The sequence below is a fragment of the Capricornis sumatraensis genome, chromosome 3, assembly GCF_032405125.1.
Source record: "Capricornis sumatraensis isolate serow.1 chromosome 3, serow.2, whole genome shotgun sequence".
Lineage (NCBI taxonomy): Eukaryota > Metazoa > Chordata > Mammalia > Artiodactyla > Bovidae > Capricornis > Capricornis sumatraensis.
Window position 1 is genome coordinate 119,567,514 of NC_091071.1, and position 20,367 is coordinate 119,587,880.

The following is a 20,367-nucleotide window of genomic DNA, read 5'->3' on the forward strand; positions in this document are numbered from 1 at the left end:
GAGGTTTCAGGACTAAGCATACATTTATCATTCTTTTGGACAACCTGGACTTCATCTCCTCCTGCATCATCCCTGCCCCTCACCCATGACAACGAAGAGCTGTCAAATGCCTTCAAAGACTCTCTTCAGAAATATGTATGCTCCTCTGGGTTAAAGAGTGGGGCTAAGTATAAGTCCCCCATTTGGATATCTGACTTTTCTGAATTAAGATCCTATATTTCTTTTTTGGCCTCAGTATTTGAAGATGCCTTTAAGCGAATTCTGTAGATGTTTTAAGTTTTTAGAATTCCCACTGATTCAACTCTACTTGACTTGAATTATCAGATCTGCTATTCCTGAAATTTAACATACACTAATATGTAAATAACTACTTTCATGCTTTTATGTCACTATTTTATTGCTATTTTGCTCTTTCCACTCCTGTTTAGCCTATTGTTTATATTTACTTCTATAATTTTAAGTAAGTATAAATAAGAATAAATTATTTATCATATATTAATCTCACTCTTTAGCTTGGATTTTTTAAATTAGTTTCATATTTCTTCCTTCCTAAAATGAGGAATAGTAGAGAGTTGTAAAGAACATAAAGTTAACTACCCTTATATGTACAGTTTAATGATATCATATACTTACATCCATATGTAAACTACCCAGATAATGTATAAAACTTCTATAGATCTCATATGGTGCCTTGTATGTTTCCTAATCTATAACACTGAGGTTATCCCTATTATGGCTCTGTCTTCATTGGTTAGTCAAACAATTTAGTTGGTTAATAGTGTTGACAATTCACATGTACTTAACTTGTTCTATAACCTACAAAGAAATATATGCAAAAATCTCTACCAGTGAATTTGTGTACTTCTGCTTTAATTCATATTTCATGTTAAATGTCAGAGCTATATTTTTAGACAAATACTTACTTAGCATTGATATATCATTTTGTTGAATTAATGACTTGTTATTATGGTGTTAATATTTTGTTTCTAGATAGTTGAATTATTTTTCTCTTTGTTTTGGTTTCAGCAATTTGACTGTGATATTGTGTTTCTTTGATTGTATATTTGGGATTGTTTTCTTTCTGGAGGTTATTGTTTTATTTTGTTTGATATTTATCATGCTTTTGTTTTATGAGGGTTTTGAATGCCTGATTAGGTATATTCTTTCAATTAAAACAAAAATTATTTCTAAAATATTGATCCTGCTCCATTTTTTTCTCTCTCCAATTTTTTGAAGTGTCAGTCAGTGTGCCAATTCAATGTACAGTGTTACTTTGCTTTATTGCTTTCTTTTTGGAAAATTTGTGCCTATATGTCTCTGACTTTTGACAAGAGAACCAACTGATCATAGCAAACACTCTCTTCCAATAACACAAGAAATGATTCTACACGTGGACATCACCAAATAGTGAATACAGAAATCAGACTTATTATACTCTTTGTAGTTGAAGATGGGGAAGCTCTATAAAGTCAACAAAAGCAAGACCAGGAGCTGACTGTGGTTTAGACCATGAACTCCTCATTGACAAATTCAGACTTAAATTGAAGAAAGTAGGGAAAACCACTAGACAATTCATGTATGACCTAAAGCATATCCTTTATGATTATGCAGGGGAAGTGACAAATAGATTCAAGGAATTAGATCTGATAAACAGCATCTGTGAAGAAATATGTACAGAGGTTTGTAACATTATACAGGAGGCAGTGATCAAAATCATCTCCCAGAAAAAGAAATGCAAAAAGGCAAGATGGATGTCAGAGGAGGCCTTATAAACAGCTGAGAAAAAAAGCAAAAGGCAAAGAAGAAAAGGAAAAAAAAAAATATCCCTTTGAATACAGAGTTACAAATAATAGCAAGGAGAGATAAGAAAGCCTCCCTAAGTGATCAATGCAAATAAATAAAGGAAAATGATGTAATGGGAAAGATTAGAGATCTCTTCAAGAAAATTAGAGATTTTCTCTAACTTCAAATATTCAAGGAAAGACTTCATGCAAAGATGAACACAATAAAGGACAGAAAGGATATGGACCTAACAGAAGCAAAAGATATTAAGAGGTGGCAAGAATATACAGAAGAACTATACTAAAAAGATCTTCATGACCCAGATAATCACAATGGTGGATAACTCACCTGGAGCCAGACATCCTGGAGTGTGAAGTGAAGTGGACTTTAGGAAGTATCAGAGAACAGAGCTAGTGGAGGTGATGAAATTCCAGCTGAGCTATTTCCAGTCCTAAAAGATGATCCTGTGAAAGTGCTGCATGCAATATGCCAGCAAATCTGGAATACTCAGCAGTGGGCACAGGACTGGAAAAAGTCAATTTTCATTCCAATCCCAAAGAATGGCAATGCCAAAGAATGTTCAAACTACCACACAATTGCACTCATCTCTATGCTAGTAAAGTAATGCTCATAATTTTCCAAATTAGGCTTCAAAAGTACCAGAAACAAGTAATTCCAGATATTCAAGCTACATTTATAAAAGGCAGAAGACCAGAGATCAAATTGGCAACATCCCTTGGATCATAAAAAAAAAGCATGAGTTCCAAAAAAATCTCTACTTCCGCTTCATTGATTACTCTAAAGCCTTTAACTGTGTGGATCACAACAAACTGGAGAATTCTTTAAGAAATGGGAATATCAGACTATCTTATCTGCTTCCTGAGAAATCTGTGTAGGTCAAGAATCAACAGTTAGAACCAAACATGGAAAAGCGGACCAGTTCCAAATTGGGAAAAGAGTGTGTGGAGGTTGTGTAGTGTCATTAAATATATAATTTATAATTAAACCTATATGCAGAACACATCATGCAAAATGCTGGGCTGATTGAAGCACAAGCTGGAATCAAGATTGCCAGGAAAAATATCAATAACCTCAGATATGCAGATAACACCACCCTTCTGAAGAAATCGAAGAGGAACTAAAGACCCTCCTGATGAAAGTGAAAGAGGAGAATAAAAAAGCTGACCTAAAACTCAACAGTCTAAAAACTAAGGTCATGGCATCTGGTCCCATCATTTCGTGCAAATAGATGGGGAAACAATGGAAGCAGGCCTGCTTGCCTTTCCTTGGGATTGGAAAGAAAACTGACCTTTTCCAGTCCCTACACCACTGCAGAGTTTTCCAAACTTGCTGGCATACTGAGGACAATGCTTTCACAGCATCATCTTTTAGGATTTGAAATAGCTCAACTGGAATTCATTACCTCCACTAGCTTTGTTCACAGTGATGTTTCCTAAGGCCCACTTGACTTCACATTCCAGGACGTCTAGCTCTAGGTGAGTGATCACATCATCATGATTATCTGGGTCATGAAGATCTTTTTGTACAGTTCTTCTGTGTATTCTTGCCACCTCTTCTTAATATCTTCTGCTTCTGTTAGGTCTATACCATTTCTGTCTTTTATTGAGCCCATATTTGCATGAAATGTTTCCTTGGTATCGCTAATTTTCTTGAATAGATCTCTAGTCTTCCCATTCTATTGTTTTCCTCTATTTCTTAACACTGATCACTGGCTTATAAAAACTACTAAAAAAAAATTCTGCAGTCTTAAAGCAAGAGACTCAGACAATAATTGCAATACACATTAAAAAAAATAAAATGCAATCAACAGTATTTGATTATAAAAGTTTTGGAGAAGGAACTGTCAGCCTACTCCAGTATTCTTGCCTGGAGAATCCCGTGGACAGAGGAGTCTGGTGGGCTATAGTATGGGGTTGCAATGAGTCGGACATGACTAAGTGACTAACGTGCACACACACACACACACACACACAAACAAGTTTAAATCCATTTTATCCTTTCTTAAATTATGAGCATGCGTAAATGATATCTACTTAATATACTATTGGCCCTGTGACATATAGAAATGTAAAATATGTATGACACATTGGTAGATAATGTAAAGAAAAAAGAGGTGAATGGGAGTAAATCTGTACTGGAATAAGGAAATACTTAAAGATTAAAAAAAAAAAAATTTAGAACTAACAGCCAAAAATGGTGTCCTTTTCATTATAGGGAACTGGAATGCAAAAGTAGGAAGTCAAGAGATACCTCGAGTAATAGCAAATTTGACCTTGGAGTACAGAATGAAGCAGGGCAAAGGCTTACAGAGTTCTGCCAAGAGAACACACTAGTCATAGCAAACACTTTCTTCCAAAAACACAAGACATGACTCTACACATTGACATCAGCAGATGGTCAATACTGAAATCAGATTGATGATATTCTTTGCAGCCATATGGAGAGGTTCTATACAGTCAGCAAACACAAGACTGGGAGCAGACTGTGGCTCAGATCATGAAATCTTAGTGCCAAATTCAGACTTAAATTGAAGAAAACAGGGAAAACCCCTACCATTTAGGTATGACCTAAATCAAATCCCTGACAGTTATACAGTGGAAGTGACAAATAGATTCACAGAATTAGACCTGACAGACACAGTACCTGAAGAACTATGGATGGAGATTCATGACATTGTATAGGAGGCAGTGATCAAGACCATCCCCAAAAAAAGAAATGCAAAAAGGCAAAATGGTTTTCTGAAGAAGCCTTACAAATAACTGAGAAAAGAAGAGCAGTGAAAAACAAAGGAGAAAAGGAAACATATACCCATTTGAATACAGAGTTCCAAAGAATAGCAAGGAGAAATAAGAAAGCCTTCCTCAATGACCAATACAAAGATATAGAGGAAAATAATAGAATGGGAAAGACTAGAGATCTCTTCAACAAAATTAGAGACACAAAGTGAACATATCATGCAAATATGGGCACAGTAAAGGGTAGAAATGGTATAGACTTAACAGAAGCAGAAGATATTAAGAAGAGGTGGCAAGAATATACAGAACTATACAAAAAAGATCTAAACAACCCAGATAATCACGATGGTGTGATCACTCACCTAGAGCCAGACATCCTGGAATGCAAAGTCAAATGAGCCTCAGAAAACATCACTATGAACAAAGCTAGTGGAGGTGATGAAATTCCAGTTGAGCTATTTCAAATCCTAAAAATTATACTGTGAAAGTGCTGCACTCAATATGCTAGCAAATTTTGAAAACTCAGCAGTGGCCAAGAGATCCAACCAATCCATCCTAAAGGAAATTGGTCCTGAATATTCACTGGAAGGACTGATGTTGAAGCTGAAACTCCAATACTTAGCCCACCTGATGCTGGGAAAGATTGAAGGCGGGAAGAGAAGGGGACGACAGAGGATGAGATGGTTGGATGGCATCACTGACTTGATGGACATGAGTTTGAGTAAACTCTGAAAGTTGGTGATGGACAGGGATGCCTGAGGTGCTGCAGTCCATGGTCATCACAAAAAGTCAGACACGACTGCGCGACTGAACTGAACTGTGAGCACAAATTACAGTTTATATACTAATATTGTATTAGAATAAAAAGGTAATAGGTAACATTGACAGCTGATATTTGTCCTCATGCATGGATTACTTTTGTCCTGTTATTAAATTTTTATTAGTAATTAAAATCACAGAATTAGAAATAATGTAGGTCTCTTTCCAAAAGCAGAATATATGTTAGTTGATTTTTATACACAAAAATTAATATCTGTATTCTGATTAATAACTCCAGAAACGTTAATTACATATCATGAAAGGCAACATGCTGTTTTAGATATATGTGAGATGGAAAAAAATAAATCCTTTCAGTGAGTGAATAGAAAAAATAAATAAGATTTGTCTTATACATATGAAAAGGAAAATACATAGAAATGAAAGTTGGTACTGTCACTTTGGTAAACTGTATGGAGGTTCCTGCTGCTGTTGCTGCTAAGTTGCTTCAGTCATGTCCAACTCTGTGCAACCCTGCAGATGGCAGTCCACCAGGCTCCCCCATCCCTGGGATTCTCCAGGCAAGAACACTGGAGTGGGTTGCCATTTCCTTCTCCAATAGTTTCCTTTTAATAGCTTTAAACCTGGAGGTTCCTAGAAAACTTCAAATAGAAATAATAGAACTATCTAATAACTAAGCAATTCTATTCCTGGGAATGCACCTGGAGAAAACACTTATTTGAAAAGATACACATGGGCCAGTATTATTTACAGTAGCCACGATACGAAAGCAAACTATTTGTTCATCAACAGACAAATGGATAAAGATGTGGTCCATATATACATTCACTGGAATGTTACTCAGCCATAAAAAGAGTGGAATTATACTATTTGCAGCAACATGGATGGACCTAGAGAATATTATGCTTAGTGAAATTAATCAGAAAAAGACAAATAGTGTATGATATCACTTATATGTTGAATCTACAAAAATAAAATCTTTATATATGTAACTAAGGAGAAACAGACTCATAGATATTAGAAACAAGCTAGTGATTAATGGTGGGGAGAGTAAGGGGTGAGGGGCAATCACGTGGTTAAGATTTTAGCTTCCAACATATGGGGTGCGGTTCAATTCAAGTTTAGGAAGTTAAGATCTCACATACCTCATGGCCAAAAAAACAAGATATAAAACAGAAGCAACATAAGCAAATTCCATTAGGCTTTAAAAATGGTCCACATCAAAAAAAAAAAAAAAATAACACCTACTATATGTAAAAATAGATAAGCTACAGGGATGTATTGTACAACCCAGGGAATTATAGCCATTCTTTTTAATAGCTTTAAACCTGGTATGTTCTATAGAAATACTGAATTACTGTGCTGTACCCTTGAAGCTAATATAATATGATAAATCAACTATGAAAGTGAAAGTGAAAGTGTTACTTTCTCAGTCGTGTCTGACTCTTTGCGACACCACAGATTGTTTATCTGCCAGGGTCATCCGTTCATAGGATTCTCCAGGCAAGAATACTGGAGTTGGTTGCCATTTCCTTCTCTGGGGGATCTTCCGAACCCAGGGATCAAGCCCAGTTCTCTTGCATCGCAGGCAGACTCTTTCCCATCTGAGCCACCAGGGAAATCAACTACAATTCAATATATGAAAGAAAACAAATATATTTTTACTGTATTAAAGAAAAAAGCTGAAATTTAAGTACAGAATGATAGTAAACATTGGCAAGACCTCTTAAAAACTATCTAGATCATATATAAATAACTTCTATATATTATAAAAAGCATAGAAAATAAAAAAACTTAATAGTAACCTAATAGAACAGGTCCAAAAATATAAAAACTCAGTTTAAAAAGAGCCTGAGTTTCCAATAAATATTCGAAAAGTGTATAGTTCTATAAATCAGGAAAATGACATTTCATATTTATAAATTTAAAAAGATACACATATCTGATAAAGCCAAACTTTTTTAAGAACATGGTAACTCCTCTATGGAGAAGGCAATGGCAACCCACTCCAATGCTCTTGCCTGGAAAATGCCATGAACCGAGGAGTCCATGGGGTCGGGAAGAGTCGGACACGACTGAGGGACTTCACTTTCATGCACTGGAGAAGGAAACAGCAACCCACTCCAGTGTTCTTGCCTGGAGAATCCCTGGATGGCTAAGCCTGATGGGCTGCCGTCTATGGGATCGCATAGAATCGGACATGACTGAAGCGACTTAGCAGCAGCAGCTGCAGCAGCAGTAGCAGCAACTCCTCTATGGTGAGATTATAACAGTTAAAATCACTTCATGGACTTTTTTTTTTTTTTTTTTTTAATCAAAAGAAGAGGTGTAGAGTTAGAACCCAGCCTTTTCATTTGCATTCATATGGGAGTATGATTAATAGTGTTCCTTCATGGTTTGTAAGTTAAAAAGTAGACTAGCAAAATTGTCCATTAGAAGATAAATAAATGTATTTTAAGCTAAGATCATAGCATCTGGTCCCATCACTTCATGGGAAATAGATGGGGAAACAGTGGAAACAGTGTCAGACTTTATTTTTTGGGGCTCCAAAATCACTGCAGATGGTGACTGCAGCCATGAAATTAAAAGACGCTTACTCCTTGGAAGGAAAGTTATGACCAACCTAGATAGCATATTCAAAAGCAGAGTTATTACTTTGCCAACAAAGGTCCGTCTAGTCAAGGGTATGTTTTTTCCAGTGGTCATGTATGGATGTGAGAGTTGGACGGTGAAGAAAGCTGAGTGCCTAAGAATTGATGCTTTTGAACTGTAGTGTTGGAGAAGACTCTTGAGAGTCCTTTGGACTGCAAGGAGATCCAACCAGTCCATTCTGAAGATCAACCCTGGGATTTCTTTGGAAGGAATGATGCTGAAGCTGAAACTCCAGTACTTTGGCCACTTCATGAGAAGAGTTGACTAATTGGAAAAGACCCTGATGCTGGGAGGGACTAGGGGCAGGAGGAGAAGGGGATGACAGAGGATGAGATGGCTGGATGGCATCACTGACTCAATGGATGTGAGACTGAGTGAACTCCGATAGTTGGTGATGGACAGGGAGGCCTGGCGTGCTGCAATACATGGGGTTGCAAGGAGTCGGACACGACTGAGCGACTGAACTGAACTGAAATTAATAGGTTCCCAAACAATGAAATTTAATTCAGTAGTTGAATTGAATAAAGCTCATACACATGAATATTGAAAAAGTAACATTGAGAAAAATAAGCAATTGATTAGAAAGTAGGTTTGTATACTTGTAAAGTTAAAACAATGATACATTTTAATCTTAAATTTTATTATACTTTTAGTTTCAAAACACACATACAAATATGAGAGTAAAACAAATTATTATATTTGCTTTTTATTTCCGATGAGATGTTTTGCTTTTAACCATATTTTCTATTTTTAAAATTTAAAAAGATTCAAATTAAATGTGGTAAATTATTACCAGCTGTTAAAATTAATGTGCTGAGTATACATTTTCTGTAATTTAAAGTCGTGTGAATTAATTTGGAATTTAACATATAACTAAATCACAACACTGACATCTACCTTTTAATTACTTTTAATTAATCTATTTATGCTTTTTTAAATGGTTGAAATATTATAAAAATATCTATTGGCAACTTCACAGAGTCAGAATTTCAAATATTTTAAAAATTATTTTCATTATAAACAAATTCATTGTGATCAGAATCCTGATTGTTATATAACATCTTCTGTCTTAAGGGAAATAAATCAAGAAAATGACACACAAATTTTTGTGAGTATATATAATTTTTTCAAATAAAAATTCCATTGAATCTTATTAAATAATTAAACTATAAGATAAACAACTTACAGTTTTGTTTTTATTTTTAAGTAATGTATGCAATTTTGCCAGATACATCAAGGGAAAAAAGAAAAAAAAAGACAGGTGCTCAAATAAAATCAGAAATGAAAAAGGAGAATTTACTAAAAACACTGGAGATATACAAAGGATCATACAATATTATTATGAACAATAAGATGCTAACAAAATGCTGAGAATATGTGGATAAATTCTGAAATGTGCATTCTCCCAAGGTTGAATCAGAAAAAAAAAATATATACAAAATATGAACAGACCAATTACTAGTATGAAATTGAATCAGCTTATTTTTCTATTTTTTAAACTTTCAACAAACAAAAGTCTAAGACAATACTTCACAGTCCTGATGTAGGCTTCACAGGATAGGCCTCATCATTTTCTAACTATGTTTTAAAATTGCAAGAGGCAGGATCATTTTCAAACTCATTCTGTGAGGCCAGAGTTACCCTGACACCAAAAAATACAATAACAAAAAGAAAACAACAAAAATTACAGGCCAATATTAATGATAAATATAGACACAAATATCCTCAACAAGATAATGGGAAATTAAATTCCATAATACATTAAAAGTATCATACACCACAGTCAAGTGGGATTCATCCCAGGAAAGCAACTATAAATTGATTGATTATTGAAATGAGAACTAAAAGCCATATGATAATCTGAATAAATGCAAAAACATTTTTTTTTACAACATTTAACTTCAATTTATTAAAAAAAAAACTCTCAACAAAATGGGCACAGTGGGAGCATACCTCAACATAATAAAGGTCATATGTGACAAACCTAAAACTAACATCATATTTAAATGTTAAAAGCAGAATTTTTTTTTTTTCTAACATCAGGAACCAGACAAGGATTTCTAGTCTCACTACTTTCATTCAAGATATTTTGAGAAGGCCTAGTTAAAGCAATCATATAAGAAAAAGAAATAAAAGTAATCCAGATTGGAAAGGTAGAAGTAAAACTTTCATTGCTTACAGATAATATGATACTATATATAGGACATCCTAAAAATACTACAAAGTTGCAAGATACACAATTCATGTACAAAAATCATGTTGCATTTCTATATGCTAAGAGTGAACTATCTGAAAGAGAAATTAAGAAAACAATCTCATTTAAGATTGCATCAATAAGAATGAAATATCTAGGGATAAACCCACCTAAGGAGGTAAAAGATGTGTATTCAGATCACTAAAAATCACTGCTGAAAGAAATTGAAGATAACACTAACAAATAGAAATATATACTATTCTCATGGATTTGAAGAGATAATATTGTTATAATGACCATAATGCCCAAGGCAAACTATGGATTTAATATAATCTCTCTCAAATTATGGAGGATGCTTTTCATGGAACTAGAATAAATAAAAATTCTGAAATCTGTATGGAAACAAAAAAGACATCAATTCACCAAAACAATCTTGAGAAAAGATGGAAATATCATGTGCCCTGATATTAAACTGTATTACAAAGCTATAGTAATGAAAAGAAAGAGGCCTGACAGGCTATAGTCCATGGAGTCACAAGAGTCAGACACGACTTAGCGACTAAAATACCACCAGCACTGGCACAAAAGTGGACAATGAGGTCAATGGCACAGAATAGAGATCCTAGAAATGAATCAACACTTATAAGATCAATAAATCTAAACAGTGGGTTGTAGGGATATACAGTGAGAAAAGACAATATTTTCAATACATTAATAGGGAAAACTGAACAGCTACATGCAAAAAAAATCAGACTAGACTACTGTCTCATAACAAAAATACACTTGAAATTGATTAAAAAGTTAAATATAGGACCTGAAACCATAACACTTTAGAAAAACATTTAGGCAATACACCTTTTGACATATGTCTTAGCAATACTGATTTGACTATGTCTCCTAAGGGAAGGGAACCAAATGCAAAAATGAACAAATGGGACTATACTAAGATAGAAATATTTTGCACATTAAAGAAAAACATTAAAAAAAAAAAGAGAGAGAGAGAAAATTGCCTACTGGATTGGAGAAGACTTTTGCAAGAGATTCCAGGGAGATCTGGGAGAGGACTTTTGTATATATTTAATAAGGATTTAATATCAAAAATATACAAAGAACTCACACAACCCAATATCAAAAAAATAAACAGCCCATTCGAAAAAGGAGCAGAGGTCCTGAATATGCAATTTTTTTCAAAGAAGATACACAAATGGCCAACAGACCCATGAAAAGATGTTTAATATCACTAATTCTCACTAATGCAAATGAAAACCAAGATGAGCTATCAACTCACACCTGTCAGAATGACTATTATAAAAAATAAAAATACAGTAAGTAACAAGTGTTAGCAAGGATGTGGAGAAAAGGGAACCCTCTTGCATTGTCGGTAGGATTAAGTTCATGCAGTCATTTTGAAAAGTAGTATGAAGATTTCTTGAAAAATTAAAAATATAACTGCCATACTATCCAATTATTCCAATCCTGGGGATTTATCCAAAGAAAACAAAAACCATAATTTTAAAAGCTGTATACAACTTTCTGTTTGTTGCAGCATTATTTATCATAGCCAAGGTATATTAGTTTGGAAGCAAGCTAAGTGTCAATCAACAGGTGGATGGAAAAGAAAATGCATATATATATTCAGTACAGTTCAGTCCCTCAGTAGTGTCCAACTCTTTGTGACCCCATGAATTGCAGCACGCCAGGCCTCCCTGTCCAACACCAACTCCTAGAGTTCACTCAAATTCATGTCCATCAAGTTGGTGATGTCATCCAGCCATCTCATCCTCTGTCGTCCCCTTCTTCTCCTGCCCCCAATCCCTCCCAGCATCAGGGTCTTTTCCAATGGGTCAACTCTTGGCATGACGTGGCCAAAGTATTGGAGTTTCAGCTTTAGCATCAGTCCTTCCAATGAACACCCAGGACTGATCTCCTTCAGAATGGACTGGTTGGATCTCCTTGCAGTCCAAGGGACTCGCAAGTCTTCTCCAACACCACAGTTTATACACACACACACACACACACACACACACACACAGTCATTATGGGCTTCCTTGTAACTCAGTTGGTATAGAATGCACCTGCAGTGCAGGAGACCCTGGTTTAATTCCTTGGTCTGGAAGATCCACTGGAGAAGGGATAGGCTACTCACTCCAGTATTCTTGGGCTTCCTTTGTGGCTCGACTGGTAAAGTGTTCACCAGCAATGCGGGAGACCTGGGTATATATACATACATACATACATATATATATATATATATATATATATATATATATATATATATATATATATATATATATATATATATATATAGTCATTATGCTGCATTCCTTAAAATTATAAAGCTCTGTATGTCAGTTATATCACAACTGGAAAGAAAAAAGATAATTTTAATAATGTATGAGTGTAGGGGTGCTACTGTTATAGCCGTGCATTCCGGGAAACAAACTTACTCAGAAGGACAATGCAGATAGTGGAGTGCAGTTTATTACACCGGCGGGCCCAAGGTAGAGTCTCCTCTTAGCCAAGGACCCTGAACAGCATTTGTGAAAATCTGTTATACCCCACGTGTACGTGTCTGAACCCACCACTCCAAATTCCTTGAGACTTACATAAACCAAGGAAAATACAATCCCAATAACTCCATCATTCACGTGCTATGTGCTCATGTGCTCAAACAGTCAAACATTTAGCCAATAATCAATAAACCCAAGGTTATACACCAATTGATACAGAAAAAAAAATTATGGCCTGTCTGGAGGAAAGGGTGATTAGTGTATGTTTTCTCTTAGGCAACGAGTAACCTAGATACAATCTTCAAGTTTCCCTTGTCTGGAGGGGGTCTTATCCTTTGATTGTTGTTTTCATAGTCATTAAACACAGAGTTCAGAGTCCATTGGAAAGGTGGCCGAGCATGATCAGCATGAACAGGCCTAAGATGGAGTCCAGGCCCTATGAATTCCTTCTTCATTCACCCCTCTTGAGGTTCTTAACTCATATTATGAGCATCATTCATAGGGATATATTGCACCCTGGCTCTCTGACCTCCAGTTTGGGAGAATGACATCAACCTTCAGGTTACAGAGTTCATAATACATTGTAAAATTCAGGGTCCACAAAGCAGAATTATCAAGACAACTACAACAGTGGTAAATATAGTATTCCACCAATCGCCCTTCATCCAAGATAGGACCGAAGTCCAGAAAGGAATATTTTCATTTGACATTGCTTTTACCTGGTTTTTCATGTCATCTAAAGCAGTCGATGCATTGCCAATAAGTCAGGAATGTATGCACAACATTCAACCTTAATTATAGCACAAGTCCCTCCTTGACCAGCTGTGAGTATGTGCAAAGCCATTCTATTATGAATTATCGCTTTTCTCATTTGGATTTGCTCTTCATTTAAGGCTTGGATGGCTTTTGTCCTATCTAGGAGGGCCTGTTTTGTAAAATTAGTCAAGGCTTCTACTTTAATCATGATATCTGTTGTCCCTATAGAGGATACGAATAAGGCAGCAATATACTCATACCATTGAAACACGGATCTTGTCCACCTAGCATGTAAGTAAGGTAGATTACTGGGGCTACCGGGATAAGATTTACAAGTAGGTTAGGCTTTTGTTACACTGGCATTTATATCAAATGTAACTCCATGACCCGTCTATTGACTGTAGGTCTTACACCAAGAGAATAAGAAGAGGTTATGATTGACAAGAGAAAGGAAAAGTCTCTTTTTGTCATCCCAGAAAAGAGCAGAGTGGCTTAAAATCTCCTTGGCAGAGCGGTGACACCCACCAAGGAAGTCCATCCATCACTGACAGAGGCATAGCCCTACATACCCAGCAGCTGGAAGTGTTGTGGAAGTCTGTGTAGTAATGTGCCCATGAGATGAAAGCATTGTCCTGAGTTGAAATGGAAGTTAAATTCAAAATCATGTTGATGAGGCCAAGCAGCAGGAGTTGATTGTGCAGATTCATCCTGAAGGGGCTGGTCCAGGATCTTCTTTTCCTTCTTCTTAAGGATGGTCTTAGTCTCTCGAGGGTCAGCGGGGTCCCTCTGTGCAGTCCACTCAGCGTTTTTTGGGTCTGCTTTGTATGTTCTCTTCACCCTCGTATGATGGATCCAAGGGACAATACCTGCAACTTTACCTGCAGTAGGGGTAGTTAGAATAACGTAAGGGATCTTTCACCAAAGGGCTAGCAAATCATGTTTCCAATCTTTGACCCATACTTGGTCACCAAGCATAAACTCATGAATCTCTTCCCCAAGGGGGAACGGCACCCTTTCTTGTACAAACTTAGTTACCCAATTTATTACCTTACCCAGTTCCATCTGCTGTGAAATCCTATTCTCCCTTATCTGAGGCAAATTTGTTGACACCTGTTTTATTATGGAAGGGGGCCTCCCATTCACAATTTCGTATGGAGAATGGCCTTGGGACTGTGGGGTCATCCTAAGTCTGAGCAGGGCTGTCGGAAGCAAGTCCACCCAGGAGCAGTCAGTCCCTATGATCCACTTGGAGAGTCTCTTTAATGTCTGGTTGGTTCATTCCACCATCTCAGAACTCTGGGCCTATATGCAGTGTGTGGTTTCCATTTGATGTGTAAAGTTTTGCTTACTTGTTGTACTAAATCAGCTACAAAAGCCGGGTCATTGTCTGAACCAATGCTGGTAGGAAGTCCAAATCTTACTATTTCCCTAAGCAGGCACTGGGCTACTTCTGATGCTCCTTCAGTCCAGGTAGGAAAAGCTTCTACCCATCCCGAGAATGTACATACCATGATCAGCAGGTAACAGTAGTGTCAGTAAGGTTTCATTTCAGTGAAGTCCACTCCCCGGTGTTCAAAGGGCAGCGTGCCTTTCCGCTAAATACTCGGAGGTTTTTGTCTGAATACTTGAGAGGCAGCATTAACCTGTGAGCAGGCAGCATGGCCCAAGTGGGTCCCTTGGTGTGTTTGGCTTACCAGAGTGTGTGCCAGCTCCTCCGGTGCCAATAATTTGCCACTTGGCAATTCCCACCATCCCTTTTCAGTCTTGATGGCCCCTTCTGCTTTGGCTAACCTGACAGCCATTGTCCTTGTTTTATCAGGCTAGTGCCATCAGTATATAGGACCCAACTAGGGTCTGGAACCTTGTGTCCTTCTTGAAAACAAACCCCAGACAACTTCCCTCCTCCTTGCAGATCTGTGCCTTCTACTTCGACACCTGGTAACCTGCTTCCATCAGCAGCTAGAGCAGTGCTTTTGTCTCTTTCCAGAATTTTTCCTTGGTCTTGGCAGCCAGCAGCAGGTCATCCCCATATTGTAGGAGCCAACATCTATACTCTTCTGGATGGAATGAGTTCAGGTCAGAAGCCAAGGCTTTCTCAAAGATGGCTGGGGAGTTCTTAAACCCTTGTTGGGGAGTCCAGATGAGCTGTTGCTTGGTGCCCCCGACTGGATCTTCCCATTCAAAGGCAAAGATGGGCTGTGACGCTGGGGTGAGGTGTACGCAGAAGAAGGCCTCCTTGAGATTTAGGTGAGTATAAACTTTGGTCCTCGGCGGGAGGAGGCTCAGTAAGGTATAGGGGTTTGGAACAGTGAGGTCTAAAGTCACAGTAGCCTGGTTGACTAGCCTGAGATCCTATACAGGCCTATAGTCCTGTCCTCCTTCCTTTTTGACTGATAGGATCAGCGTATTCCAAGCTGACTGGCACTCTACTAGAATGCCCGCTTATTTCAATCTATTGATGTGGGGCAGCATGACGGCCCAGGCCTCTATTGGTAGCAGGTACTGGTGCTTTCTAACCAGGATGGTGCCTGGTTTGAGTTCTGTTATCACTGGGGCTTGATGTTTAGCCAGCCTGGGGGGAGGGGAGCTGTCTTCCACCCAGACCTCAGGGAATAATTGAGTTAGCTCTCTCTCATGCTCTTCCAGCCCACCCGGTTCTGCCTTCAGAGGCTCATGCAAACTCCACTCATCTTGGGGGGGTCTTGAGAGAGAGAGAGCAAATAAGTCATAGTGTCCATCTGGAAGGTGGGCCTCTCCTCAGGGGAGAAAGCCACTTGTGCTCCTAGTTTGAGAGCAAGTCTCTTCCCAACAGGGGTACTGGGCACTCAGGAATGTAGAGGAATTCACGAATCACTTGGTGCCCCCCGATCTGACATTTTCTGGGCTGGCAAAACAATTTAATCATGTCTTCTCCCGATACCCTAGTTACAGTGGTAGTCTTTTTTGGACAGTGGTGCCACAGGTTTTACTACCGACAGTTCTGCTCCTATATCCACCATGAAGTCAATATCTTGGTCCCCCACTTTTAAGGTTACCATGGGCTCTCGGGGACCTGATATCTCTGAGCCCCGGCAGCCCTATTTAATTTCCAAGTCAACAAGCCCTGCAGCTGTGGGAGCTTCCTCTTCCTTCCTTGCCTAACAATTCCGAGGGGTCAAGAATTTCACAGCAGATGGGACACCTCCTGGGTGAAGGCAGAATACGAGCATACAAGAACCAGTTTCCTATCCTAAAAATCCTCTGGTGATCACTGGTAATAATTTTCCCTGAGACGGCGTGGACACACCTCCTAAATGACCTTCACAAATTTCCTTTCTAAACCGTAGCATGCTTGTCGACCTGTGTACCAAGCAATCTTTGCTGCCTGCCTATTCCAAGCCCCTGTGGGTATGCCCCTTATAGTCCCTCCCAGGGGGGTGATCAGGCCCCCTCTTCCACCCTGCTGGGTGGGTTCCTCCTCACCTGAGCGCTCAGTTCCCTTGCTGCCATTCACTACCTGCCAAAACGAAGAAATTGGGCATTGAAAGGCTGAATTCTTCCAGAGGGTCGAGGCGCCTTCCCCGCTCTAGGAGATTCAAACCACAAAGCCTCGGGGTGGCCTCAAATGAGACCTGTTTTATCAAAGTGAGGAGTTTCCTGGCCAATGCACCAGATGTTGTAGCCATGCGTTCTGGGAACCAAACTCACTCAGAAGGACAATGCAGATAATGGAGTGCAGTTTATTACACCGGCGGGCCCAAGGCAGAGTCTCCTCTTACCCAAGGACCCTGACCAGCATTTGTGAAAATCTTTTATACCCCATGTGTACCTGTCTGAACCCACCACTCCAAATTCCTTGAGACTTACATAAACCAAGGAAAATGCAATCCCAATAACTCCATCATTCACATGCTATGTGTTCATGTGCTCAAACAGTCAAACAATTAGCCAATAATCAATAAACCCGAGGTTACACTCCGATTGATACAGAAAAATGTATGGCCTGTCTGGAGGAAGGGGTGATTACTGTATGTTTTCTCTTAGGTTATGAGTAACATAGATACGATCTTCAAGGTTCCCCTGTCTGGAGGGGGTCTTATCCTTCAATTGTTGTTTTCATAGGCACTAAACACAGAGTTCAGAGTCCATTGGAAAGGTGGCCGAGCATGATCAGCATGAACAGGCCTAAGATGGAGTCCAGACCCTATGAATTTCTTCTTCACTACAGTCATTTTCAAATAATGATTAAAAATACAAATCAAGTATTTGTCTATAACTTATCATTCTTTTATTTACTCATTTATCAAAATCCACTAGTTATTCATTACTGGAATTAAAGGAGAAAATGAAAAGATTTAATAGCCACTGTGGGTTTAACTGCTTTATTTTCTCTGAATAATTTATATAACAATATAGCTGAATATTTTCTCAGCTCTTTGAAAGGCCTCCTCAGCCAACCATTTTCCTTTTTGCATTTCTTTTACTAGGGGATGGTCTTGATCACTGCCTCCTATGCAATGTGGGAACCTCCATCCATAGTTCTTCAGGCATCTGTCTGTCAAATCTAATCCCTTTAATCTATTTGTCAAGGGATTACCCATTTGAATGCAGAGATATACCCATATGAATGCAGAGTTCCAAAGAATAGCAAGAAGAGATAAGAAAGCCTTCCTCAGTGATCCAAGCAAAGAAATAGAGGAAAGAATAGAATAGGAAAGACTAGAGATCTCTTCAAGAAAATCAGAGATACCAAGGGAATGTTTCATGCAAAGATGGGCACAATAAAGGATAGAAACAGTGTGGACCTAACAGAAGCAGAAGACATTAAGAAGAGGTGGCAAGCAGAGAACTACACAAAAAAGATCTTCATGACCAAGATAACTATGATGGTGTGATCACACACCTTGAACCAGACATCCTGGAATGAAAGTCAAGTGGTCCTCAGAAAGCATCACTATAAACAAAGCTAGGGGAGCTGATGGAATTCCAGTTGAGCTATTTCAGATCCTACAAGATGATGCTGTGAAAGTGCTGCACTCAATATGCCAGCAATTTGGAAAACTCAGCAGTGGCCACAGGACTGGAAAATGTCAGTTTTCACTCTGATATCAAAGACAATGGCAAATAATTTTCAAAGTGAAATTGAAAGTCACTCAGTCGTGTCTGACTCTTTGCAACCCCATGGACTATACAGTCCATGGAATTCTCCAGGCCAGAACACCAGAGTGGGTAGCTGTTCCTTTCTCCAAGGGATCTTCCAAATTCAGGGATTGAACTACCGCACAATTGCACTCATCTCACACACTAGCACAGTAATGCTCAAATTTCTCACAGCCAGGCTTCAGTGGAACGTGAACCATGGACTTCCATACGTTCAAGCTGGATTTAGAAAAGACAGAGGAACCAGAGATAAAATTGCCATTATCCATTGGATCATCGAAACAGCAAGAGAATTCCAGAAAAAAAAAAAAAATCTACTTATCCTTTATTGATTATGCCAAAGCCTTTAACTGTGTGGATCACAACAAACTGTGGCAAATTCTTCAACAGATGGGAATACCAGACCAACTAACCTGCTTCCTGAGAAATCTGTTTGCAGGTCAAGAAGCAACAGTTAGAACTGGACATGGAACAACAGACTGGTTCCTAATAGGGAAAGGAGCACACCAAGGCTGTATATTGTCACCCTGTTTATTTAACTTATATGCAGAGTACATCAGGAGAAATGCTGGTTTGGATGAAGCACAAGCTGGAATCAAGGTTGCTGGGAGAAATATCAATAATCTCAGATACCCAGGTGACACCACACTTATAGCAGAAAGCAAAGAAGAGGTTAAGAGTCTCCTCATAAAAGTGAAAGAAGAGAGTGAAAAAGTTGGCTTAAAACTTAACATTCAGAAAACAAAGATCATGGCATCTGGTCCCATCACTTCATGGCAAATAGATGGGAAACAATGGAAACAGGGAAACATTTTTTTGAGCTCTAAAATCACTGCAGATGGTGACTGAAGCCATGAGATTAAAAAATGCTTGCTCCTTGGAAGAAAAGCTGTGACCAACCTAGACAGCATATTAAAAAGCAGAGATATTATTTTACCAATAGAAGTCCATCTAGTCTAAGCTATGGTTTTTCCAGGAGTCATGTATGGATGTGAAAGTTGAACTATAAAGAAAGCTGAGCACTGAAGAATTGATGGTTTTAAAAACTGTGGTGTTGGAGAAGACTCTTGAGAGTCCTTTGGATTGGAAAAAGATCCAACCAGTCTGTCCTAAAGGAAAGTGAAAATGAAGTCGCTCAGTCTTGTCCTACTCTGTGCGACCCCATGGACTGTAGCCTATCAGGCTCCTTCATCCATGGGATTTTCCAGGCAAGAGTGCTGGAGTGGATTGTCATTTCCTTCTCCAGGGGATCTTCCCAATCCAGGAATCGAACCTGGGTCTCCTGCATTGCAGGCAGATGCTTTACCATTTGAGCCACCAGGGAAGCCCATTCTAAAGGAAGTCAGTCCTAAATATGCATTGGAAGGACTGATGCTGAAGCTGAAGCTTCAATACTTTGGCCACATGATGCAAAAAAACAGACTTGGTGGAAAGGACTTTGGTTTTGGGAAAAATTGAAGGCAGGAGTAGAAGGGGATGACAGAGGATGAGATGGTTTAATGGCATCACTGACTCAAAGGGCATGGGTTTGAGCAAGCTCCGGGAGTTGGTGTTGGACAGGGAAGCCTGGTATTGCAGTTCATGGGGTCACAAAAACTTGGACATGACTGAGTGACTGAACTGATAACTGATTTTTTTTTAACCTCAAAATGAGGCTTTCAAATGAACATACTAGCAGTTTAATGTCAGTTCTGAGATCGAACAAAATTGCAAATTGACAAGCCAAAGTCTGAGGTTGTCAACTCTCCAATACCTTAGATTTGTTGGGCACCTGTTTGCTTAGACACATGAACTTTGGAGT

The 20,367-nt window shown here is 38.4% G+C and overlaps 1 non-coding gene and 1 pseudogene across 1 annotated transcript; both read right to left on the minus strand.

The window, feature by feature from the left end:
• Nucleotides 1–13,144: 13,144 nt before the first annotated feature.
• LOC138076306 (syncytin-A-like) lies at nt 13,145–15,229 on the minus strand (annotated as a pseudogene).
• A 4,589-nt stretch (nt 15,230–19,818) lies between these two features.
• On the minus strand, nt 19,819–19,890 carry TRNAC-GCA (transfer RNA cysteine (anticodon GCA)). The gene has a single exon. It is a non-coding gene; the product is annotated as a tRNA-Cys (tRNA).
• Between the last annotated feature and the right edge of the window lie 477 nt (nt 19,891–20,367).